This window comes from Pteropus medius, unplaced genomic scaffold (assembly GCF_902729225.1).
Source record: "Pteropus medius unplaced genomic scaffold, Ma_sr-lr_union100, whole genome shotgun sequence".
In the NCBI taxonomy this organism is placed as follows: Eukaryota; Metazoa; Chordata; class Mammalia; order Chiroptera; family Pteropodidae; genus Pteropus; species Pteropus medius.
This window is the reverse complement of record NW_024353909.1, coordinates 2,938,360-2,947,300: the sequence shown is the minus strand read 5'-3', so window position 1 is coordinate 2,947,300 and position 8,941 is coordinate 2,938,360. Positions and strand designations below refer to the sequence as shown.

The window sequence follows — 8,941 nt, the reverse complement described above, 5'->3', positions numbered from 1 at the left end:
TGGTTATCTAGATGAGGCTCCTTAGGTTTAATTCCTTAAGTACAACTCTTTCAGTTCCCCTCAATCTGTAAAACTCCTCTCCACTCATACCCAATAGTGGGGCATACAGTGGTGGGAAAGGCATAGGATAAACACTCTAAACATTTTTGTTCAAAAAGGGGGGCGGGGTATAGGAGGCACAAAAGAACCCCTGTCTGACTTATTTCACTTAGCATAATGTCCTCAAGGTTCATCCATGTTGTCTCAAATGGCAGGATTTCTTTCCTTTTCTATGACTAATATTTTTGTATTGTGTTTGTATGTATTTGACATTTTCTTTATCCATTCATCTGTCAATGGACACAAATTGTTTCCATATCTTTGCTATTGTAAATAATGCTACAATAAACATAGGACTACATATATCTCTTAGAGACAGTGATTTCATTTTTTTTTTTTCAGGTAAATATCCAGGAATGGAATTGCTGGGTCATATGGTAGTTTTTAATTTTATGAGGAACATCCATAAAATTTTCATAGTGGCTGCACTAATTTACATTCCCATCAACAGTGCACAGGGGTTCACTTTTCTCCACATCCTTGCCAATGCCTGTTATTTCTTGTCTTTTTGATGATAACCATTCTGATTGGTGTGAGATGATATCTTATTGTGGTTTCGATTTACACTTCCCAGATGATTAGTGATGTTGAGCATCATTTCATGTACTTGTTGGCCATTTGTATGTCTTCTTTGAAGAAAATGTCTATTCAGATCTTTTATTTTTATTTTGTTTGTTTGTCTGTTTGTTTGTTTGTTTTGGGTGAGGCAACCCTTGGTTGACCTCACAGATTGCAAGGACCTTGTCAGCTTACAATCCCTTATTTTTTAGTTTTTACACCTGCAGCACCTGGTCTTCCTAGGTGGTCTCCCATCTAAATACAAACCAGGCCCAACCCTATAGCTTCCCAGATCAGACGAGATCGGGCTTGTTCAGGGTGGCATGGCCGTAGATGGTCTTTCATTTTTTAATCAGATTATTTATTTCTTTGCTCTTGAGTTGTATGAGTTCCCTATATATTTTAGATATTATCCTTTATCAGATATATGATTACAAATATTTTCTCTCATTCCATATAGTGCCTTTTCATTTTGTTGATCGTTTCTTTTGCTGTGCAGAGGCTTTTTAGTTTGTTGTAGTTCCACTTTTTAATTTTTTATTTCCTTTGTGCTTTTGGTGTTACATGCAAAAAAAAAAAAAATGGCTAAGAGCAGCACCAAGGAGCTTTTTCCCTATGTTTTCTTCAAGGAGTTTCATGGTTTCAGGTCTTACATAGATCTTTAGTCCATTTCAAGTTAATTTTTGTGAGTTGTGTAAGATAGGGGTCCAATTTTATTCTTTTGCATATAAACATCCAGTTTTCCACATTTATTTATTGAAGACTGATCTTTCTCCTTTTATGTTCTTGGCACCTTTGTCAAAGATTAGTTGACCATATACATGCAGGTTTATTTCTAGGCTCCCTGTTCTGTTCCATTGATCTATATGATTATGACAGTAGCATACTGTTTTGGTTACTATAGCTTTGTAATATAGTTTGAAATCAGGAAGAGTGAGGCTTTCAGCTTTATTCTTCTTTCTCAAGATTGCGTTGGCTATTTGGGGTCTTTAGTAGTTTTGTGTGAATTGTAGGATTCTTTCCTCTACTTCTGTGAAAAAATACCATTGGAATTTTGATAAGGATTGAACTGAATCTATATATGGTTTTGGGTAGTATGGACATTTTAACAATACTAATTTTTCTGATCCACGAACATGGGATAACTTTCCATTTATTTGTGTCTTCTTCAGTTTCTTTCATTAACGTCTCATAGTTTTCAGTATGTTCCTTATGTACTTTTCAGCAGTGTTTTATAGTTTTCATTGTATAAGTTTTTCATCTCCTTGGTTAAGTTAATTCCTAAGTATTATATTCTTTTTGATACTCTTGTAAATGAGAATGTTATCTTATTTCTTCTTTGGAGTCTTCTTTGTTAGTGTATGAAAATGTAACTTATTTTTGAGTATTGATTTATATCTTGCTATTTTGCTGAATTCACCTATTCTAACAGTTTTCTTGTGGTATCTTTTGGTTTTTTTACATATAAGATCATATCTCCTGTGACAGATAATTTTATTTCCACCTTGGCAGTTTGGATGCCTTTTCTTTTTCTTGTCTACTTGCTCTGGCTGAAACTTCCGGTATTCTGTTGAATAGAAATGCTAAAAAGCAGAGTTTTACTGTGTTCCTTATTTTATTTTTTCCTCTTTAATTCCACCCTCCACTTCCACCCATGATCTATGGATGTTGCCATTTCCCCTTAAGAGCTGGATCTCTGAAGGCAGGGCGTCTCCTCCCACACGCTCCTGGCATGCACCTGGGGCCTGGTGCACCTGGGGTATGGTCCGTGTCTCCACCTGGGGTGCAAACCCAAGACCTTCTGCATTTAAAGCAGATGTCCTAACCACTACACTATGGAGCCACTCACACCTTGTTCCTTATTTTAGAGGAGAATCTTTCAGTCTTTCACCATTGAATATGATAGTGTGGGTTTTTCATTAATGGCTTATTATGTTAAGGTAGTTTCCTTCTATTTCTAATTTATTGATTATTATTTAACTTTAAAGGATGTTGGATTTTGCCCAAAGCCTTTTCTGCATCAGCTGAGATATGTAGGTTTTTTTTCTTTTATTCTGTTAATATGATGCATTACCTTAATTGACTTTTAGATTAGATTCCAGGAGTAAATCCTGCTTGGTCATGGTGTATAATCCTTTTAATATGTTCCTGAATTCAGTTTGCTGATATTCTGTTGAGAATTTTGCAACTATGATCATAAGGGGTATTGGTTTGTAGTTTTCTTTACTGGTAGTACCTTTGTCTGGCTTTGGTATCAGGGCAGTGCTGGCCTCATAGAATGTGTTAAGAAGTGTTCCTTCCTCTTCAATTCTTGGGAAAAGTTCAAGAAGTGTTGTGTTAGTTCTTTAAATGTTTGGTAGATTCGCCAGTGAAGTATTCAGATCCAGGGCCTTTTCTTCCTTAGGGGTTTTTGGTTATTGTTTGAATCCCCTTACTATTCAGATGTGTTATTCAATCATGATTAGATCTTGGTAGGTTTTGTGTTTTTAGTAATTTGTCTTGTTTGTCTATGTTATTCAGTTGTTCATAATCCTCTCTAATGTTGGTCAGTTTTGTTAGTCTTTTCAAAGAACCGACTTTTGGTTTTGTTGATTTCCTCTATTGTTTTTCTACCCTATCTTATATCTGCTCTAATCATCATTATTTCCCTTCTGCTAGCTTGGGTTTAGTTTATTTTTCTTTTATAGTTCTTTAAGTTGTAAAGTTAGGTTGCTTGATGTGAGATCTTTTTTCTTTTTCAGTGTAAGCATTTATAACTGTAAATTTCCCGCCTTAGCCCTGTTTTTGCTGTGTGCCATAAATTTCAGTATGTTTTGTTTGTGTTTTCAAGTATTTTCTAATTTCCCTTGTAATTTCTTCTTTTATCCATTGGTCATTTAAGAATATGTTGTTTAATTTGTACAAATTTGTGAATTTTCCAGTTTTCCTCCTTATTGATTTCTATCATCATCTTGTTGTGCTTGGAGAAGATACTTTGCATGGTATCTATCTTTTAAACTCTATTTATACTTAATTTGTGTCCTAACATGGTCTGTCCTGGAGAATATCCCATGTGTACTTGAGAAGAATGTATTATATTGTTAGATATAGTGTTCTGTATATGTCTATTAGATGCAGTTGGTTTATTATATTGTTTATTATATTGTTCAAGCCCTCCATTTTCTTATTTATCTTCTGTCTGGTCGTTTTATCTACTATTGAGAGTGGAGTGATAATTTCCAGCTATTGCGGTACTGTCTATCTATTTCTCACTTCAGTTCTGTCAGTTTTTGCTTCATGTATTTTTATGGTCTGTTATTTGCTGCATAAATATTCGTTGTGCTTTCTTGCTGTAAGGAACCTTTTATTAATATGTAATATCCTTTTTCCTTTCTAAATTTTTAAATTTAAAATCTACTTTGATATTAATATCATTGCCTGCTCTGTTTTGATTACTATTTGCATGGAATATCTTTTTCCATCTTTTCATTTTTAACCTCCTTGTGTCTTTGGATCTAAAGTAAGTATTTTACAGACAGCATATAGTTGGATCTTTTATTTTTACCCACTCTGCCAATATCTGTCTTCTGATTGGAATATTTAACTCATTTCATTTAAAGTAATTACTGATACGGAGACACTGTTGTCATATTGTTATTTGTTATCAGTGTGCCATATAGCTGTATTGTCTCTTATTTCCTTCATTACTGTCTTCTTTCATATTTGTTTTTTGTAGTGAAATGTTTAAATTCACTTCTCATTTCTTTTTGTGTATATTCTATAGTTATTTTCTTTGTGGATACCATGTGGTTACCATGACATTTAACATCCTAAAGTCATAACACTCTAATTTGAATTTATACCATCTTAACTTTAATAACATACAAAAATTCTGCTCCTATAGCTTTGTCCTCACCCATTTTTAGTTATTGATGTCACAATATTATCTCCTTGTACATTTTGTCAAAAACATAGACTAATAATTGTTCCTTTTATTCATTAGTTTCTTAAATCATATAGCAAACAAAAAGTGTAGCTATACACCAAAATTATAATAATACTAACTTTTAAACTAATAATTCTCTTTTTAAAATGTATATCTCTTAAAACATGTAGAAAACAAAAAGTAGAGTTTCAAACCAAAATTAAAAGTAATACTAGTTTTTATAATTGCCATGTAGTCACCTTTATAGAGATCTTTATTTCCTTGTACTGCTTCCAGGTATCATAATTTTAGTGAGGATTCCTTATGTTTGATGAGTTGCTTCTCTCTTGCTGTTTTCAAGATTTTCTTTTTTGCCTTTGGCTTTTGGCAGTTTGATTATAGTGTGTCTTGGTGAAGTGTGTCTTTGAGTTCATTCTACTTGAAATTAGTTGAGTTTTTTTTGATGTTTATAATCATGTATTTCATCAAATTTGGGATGTTTTCAACTGTTATTTCTTCAAATAATTTCTCTGCCCTTTTTCCTGTCTTTTCTCATTTTGGGATTCCCATGATGTGTATGTTTCTCCACTTAATAGTTTTTGATAGGTTCCTTATGCCCTGTATGCTTTTCCTCAGTCTTTACTTTCTCTCTTCCTCAGACTTGATCACTTCGATTGTCCTTTCTTCAAGGTTGATAATTCATTGTTCTGCCTATTCAAATCTTCTTTAGAATCCCTCTGATGGATTTTTCATTTCAGTTGTGTTTATCAGCCCAGAATTTTTTTGATTGTTTCTTTTTGTTTTGTCTTTTCATTGACGTTTCTACTTTGTTTATACATCATTTTTTTTATTTTTCTCAACATCTTCCTATAGAGTTTTGGGCATCTTAAGGTAATTGTTTTAAAATCTTTGGTTAGTGTGCCACTTGATCTTTGTCAGAGATAGTTTGTTGATTTAATGGATAGTACTGTCAATTTTCTGTTTCCCAGAGTTTGCTTCTCTACCCCTTCCCTCCACCCCTTATAGTCTGTCTCTGTGCCAGCAATTAACCTGAGGTGTACACTTAACACATTCTCAAGTCTTTTTCAGAGCCTGCACCTTTCTCTGGGTATGTGCCATGACTGTAAATTCCCCTGTACGTGTGGTTGCTTTTGAATGTCCTATTCTTTTAATGTCTATCTCACACAAGGAGGAAAAGAGAAAAATGAAAGGGGGAAATTGTTTCAGCTGCAGGGCATGGCTTACAGCAATGGTGGTGAGCATTGCAATAATGGCTGCCTATCTCTGTGTCTACACTTCTGCAATCAGAAACAGCAATAAGGGCTCAGGGCATTGATCCCCAGTATTTTGAGGACAGGCTCCTTATTGCCTCCCCTGGCTCTGCAAGCTGCATGCAAGCTGCTCCTGGAATGTGCATGACTGCCTGGCCACTGGTCTATGGGATGGGAAATGGGTAGTTGCTACCAAACTAAGCTGAAATTGACCTAAATTAACTTATTGTCCAAGTTTTCCCCTGGAAGTTGCAAGCCTTTTGAATAGACTCTAAAGTCCAAAATAGTTAGACAGATTCTGCCAGGAAAAACGTTATCTAGGTAGAGAGATGAATTCCTTGTGCTTCTTATTCTTTCATCTTACCATAATCTTCCAATTTGGATTCCTTTTTATTTAACCATTTTTCCTTCATAAGCACTTTATGCTCTCTTTAATTACAAGCAACAAGAACATAGTAAGCAGCAGCTTTAGCAGTTCGTTTGGGAATCTCAGCTAGACCACCCAGTTCATTCAATACATATCCTGCTTTCCCTCTTACTGAAGGCAATAATGTTGCTAAGCTTTCTGCTACTGCATAATAAGGACTTCTCTTTCTATACTTTCTGATAACATGTTCTTCACTTCCTTTAGTGCCCTTATTGGCATCATCCTCAAAGTCCAGAATTCTACTCACAGTCTGCAAAGCAATTTAAACTTTCTCTAGCGTGCTTCTCAAAAATCCGTCCAGGTCCTGCCCACTGCCTGGTTTTAAAGCCAAGGCAGCACCTCACTTCCAGATATCAAAATCTAGTTATCTATTGCTTTGTAACAGAATGTCCCAAAACTTAGTGACTTCAAATAATAAGCATTTATTATCTCATACTTTTTGTGGATTTGGCTCAGCTAGGTCCTCAGACTCAGAGTCTCTTATAAGGCTGCAATCTAATTGTTGGCCAGGGTTGCAGTCATCTTAAGGTTAGAAGATCCACTTCCAAGCTCACTCACATACAGTTGGCAGGCCACAGGTCCTTACTAGCTATTGGCCAGCGATATCAGCTCCTTGCCACAGGAGCCTCTCCAAAAAGCAGCTTATAATGTAGTAGCTGATGTCCCTCAGTGTAAGTGAGAGAGAGCAAGAGAGAGTGAGCAAAATGGAAGCTGGGGTCCTTTTGTAATTCTTGGGAATGATGTCTAATCACTTTTGTCACATTATATTGGTTAGAAGAGAGTCACTAGATTCAATCCACACTCAAGGGGAGAGGATCACACAAGGGCATCCAACACCAGGAAGCAGGGATCATTAGGAGCTATTTTAGAGTATGTTTACCACAGTGGGGTATTGTTTTTTTTTTACTATAGAGTATTCCTTTTACTTTGGACTAATGCTTTTTGCTCTGAGTGCCTTTCCCCACAATCTCCACCAATATGGTGTTTTAGCAAACTTTGGACGTAATATGTCAAGTTTTTAATTTTTTAAAAAAGTCATTAGTAATTTATTTTTTTTCTATGAAGGATCTATATGTCTTTTCTCTTGTATTATTAGTTTTTAGATTTTTTTTGTATTATATGAGGAAATTATCCCCTTTTCTGTCATGTATATGTTTAATAATTTTCTCACTTTGTCATTCATCTTTTGATTTTGTTCATGATGTTTGTGCCAAGTAAACTTTTTAATTTTCATGTGGTCAAATTGATCAAGTTTCTCTCTTAGAGGAATCATACCCTTAAAAAAGAGATTCATGTTATATATTTTTTAGTTATCTTTAGTATCTCACTATCCCTTTTTACAGGATAAATTTACATCTTATCCTGATGCAGGAGGCTTTTTATTATCTCATTCCTACTTAGCTCTTTCCCTTTTATCTGCTGAACAAACTCCTTATAGGAGTTCCACTAAAGTCCCATTTCCATGCATATCAGCATTATTGTCTGATTCCTTCACATGCCTGTGGGAAGGTACATAAAGTCAGGGCCTATGTTGGAGATGCTTCTGTGGGCCCAGAGCCTTCTTCTGGCATGCTTGCTTTGTTGAATGAATAAATGAGTGAGATGGTCCAAGAACAGCACTTCAAAAGCAAAACAACATGACCACTGTTACCTGTACTTCTAATTCTTACCTCTTCCAAGAAGACACTATAACTTTGATAGTTCAGTTTATAACTCTCTCACAATTTCACAGTGCCCATAGTTGTCTGAAACAAAATGTTAAAGTGTGTTTCTGTGGCAAAGAAGACTGTCAGCTAAAGTATTCATGTCCCAGTCTTCTTGGAAGGTGAGTGTGGACAAGTGATTCATTTCTGGACAATGGAATATAAGTCCAAGTTAACGCCTTTAAAATGGAAGGAGCGTGCCTCCCTCTCACTTTTTCCCTTTCCTGCTGGCAAGAATGGGAATGTGGGGACAGGAGCTGGCAAAGCAGTCCTAGACTGTAAGGTGGAAGCCGTGTGTTGAGAATAAGAAAGCAAACAGGATAGGAGTCAGGGTACCCAAAACTGCGGAGCCACCTTTGTGGCCCGATGCCGCTCATGCTTGCAATGTTACATGACACAGACATCAACTGCCGTCTTGTTTAAGCCGTTGTTTTATTTATTTATTTTTTGTTTGTTTTTGCCTCTGTTACAGGAGTCCAATCTGTATTCTAACTAATACTTGAGCTCTTGGGTATCACATCCCACCCTGGGATCATTCCTCTGTGACAAATCATTATCAGGCAGTTAGAGAATTAGAAGTATAGAAGGTTTGGATCAAAGAAATGGTAATATAAAATTGAAAGAGGAAAAGGGAGAGGGAGGGAGGGAGAAAGAGAGGGAGAGAATGAGAATGAGAGGTCATTATTGAAAAGCCACTTGTGATGAGCCAAGCTTGCTCTCTATGACTATGATGTAGAGTCACTCGGGAACCTTTTCAGGGCCAGACAGGGATACATGGCAAATGAACAACCCAGAAGAAGAAAATGAAAGAATGGTATGAAATAATACAAGGAAACACACATGAAAAGAGCAGGCTGGTCTCTAGTCTGTGGCAGTAATTTAGTGAGGCCTAAGGCCTATGATTGGTAAAATAAAACAGTCAAAAATACCAATGCAGAGGGGAAAGGGCAAAAGATACAGTCCTGGCAAAATGGACCCT

General features: G+C 35.8%; 1 pseudogene; it reads right to left on the bottom strand.

Moving 5' to 3' along the window:
* Positions 1–875: 875 nt before the first annotated feature.
* On the bottom strand, positions 876–992 carry LOC120593974 (uncharacterized; annotated as a pseudogene).
* Between the last annotated feature and the right edge of the window lie 7,949 nt (positions 993–8,941).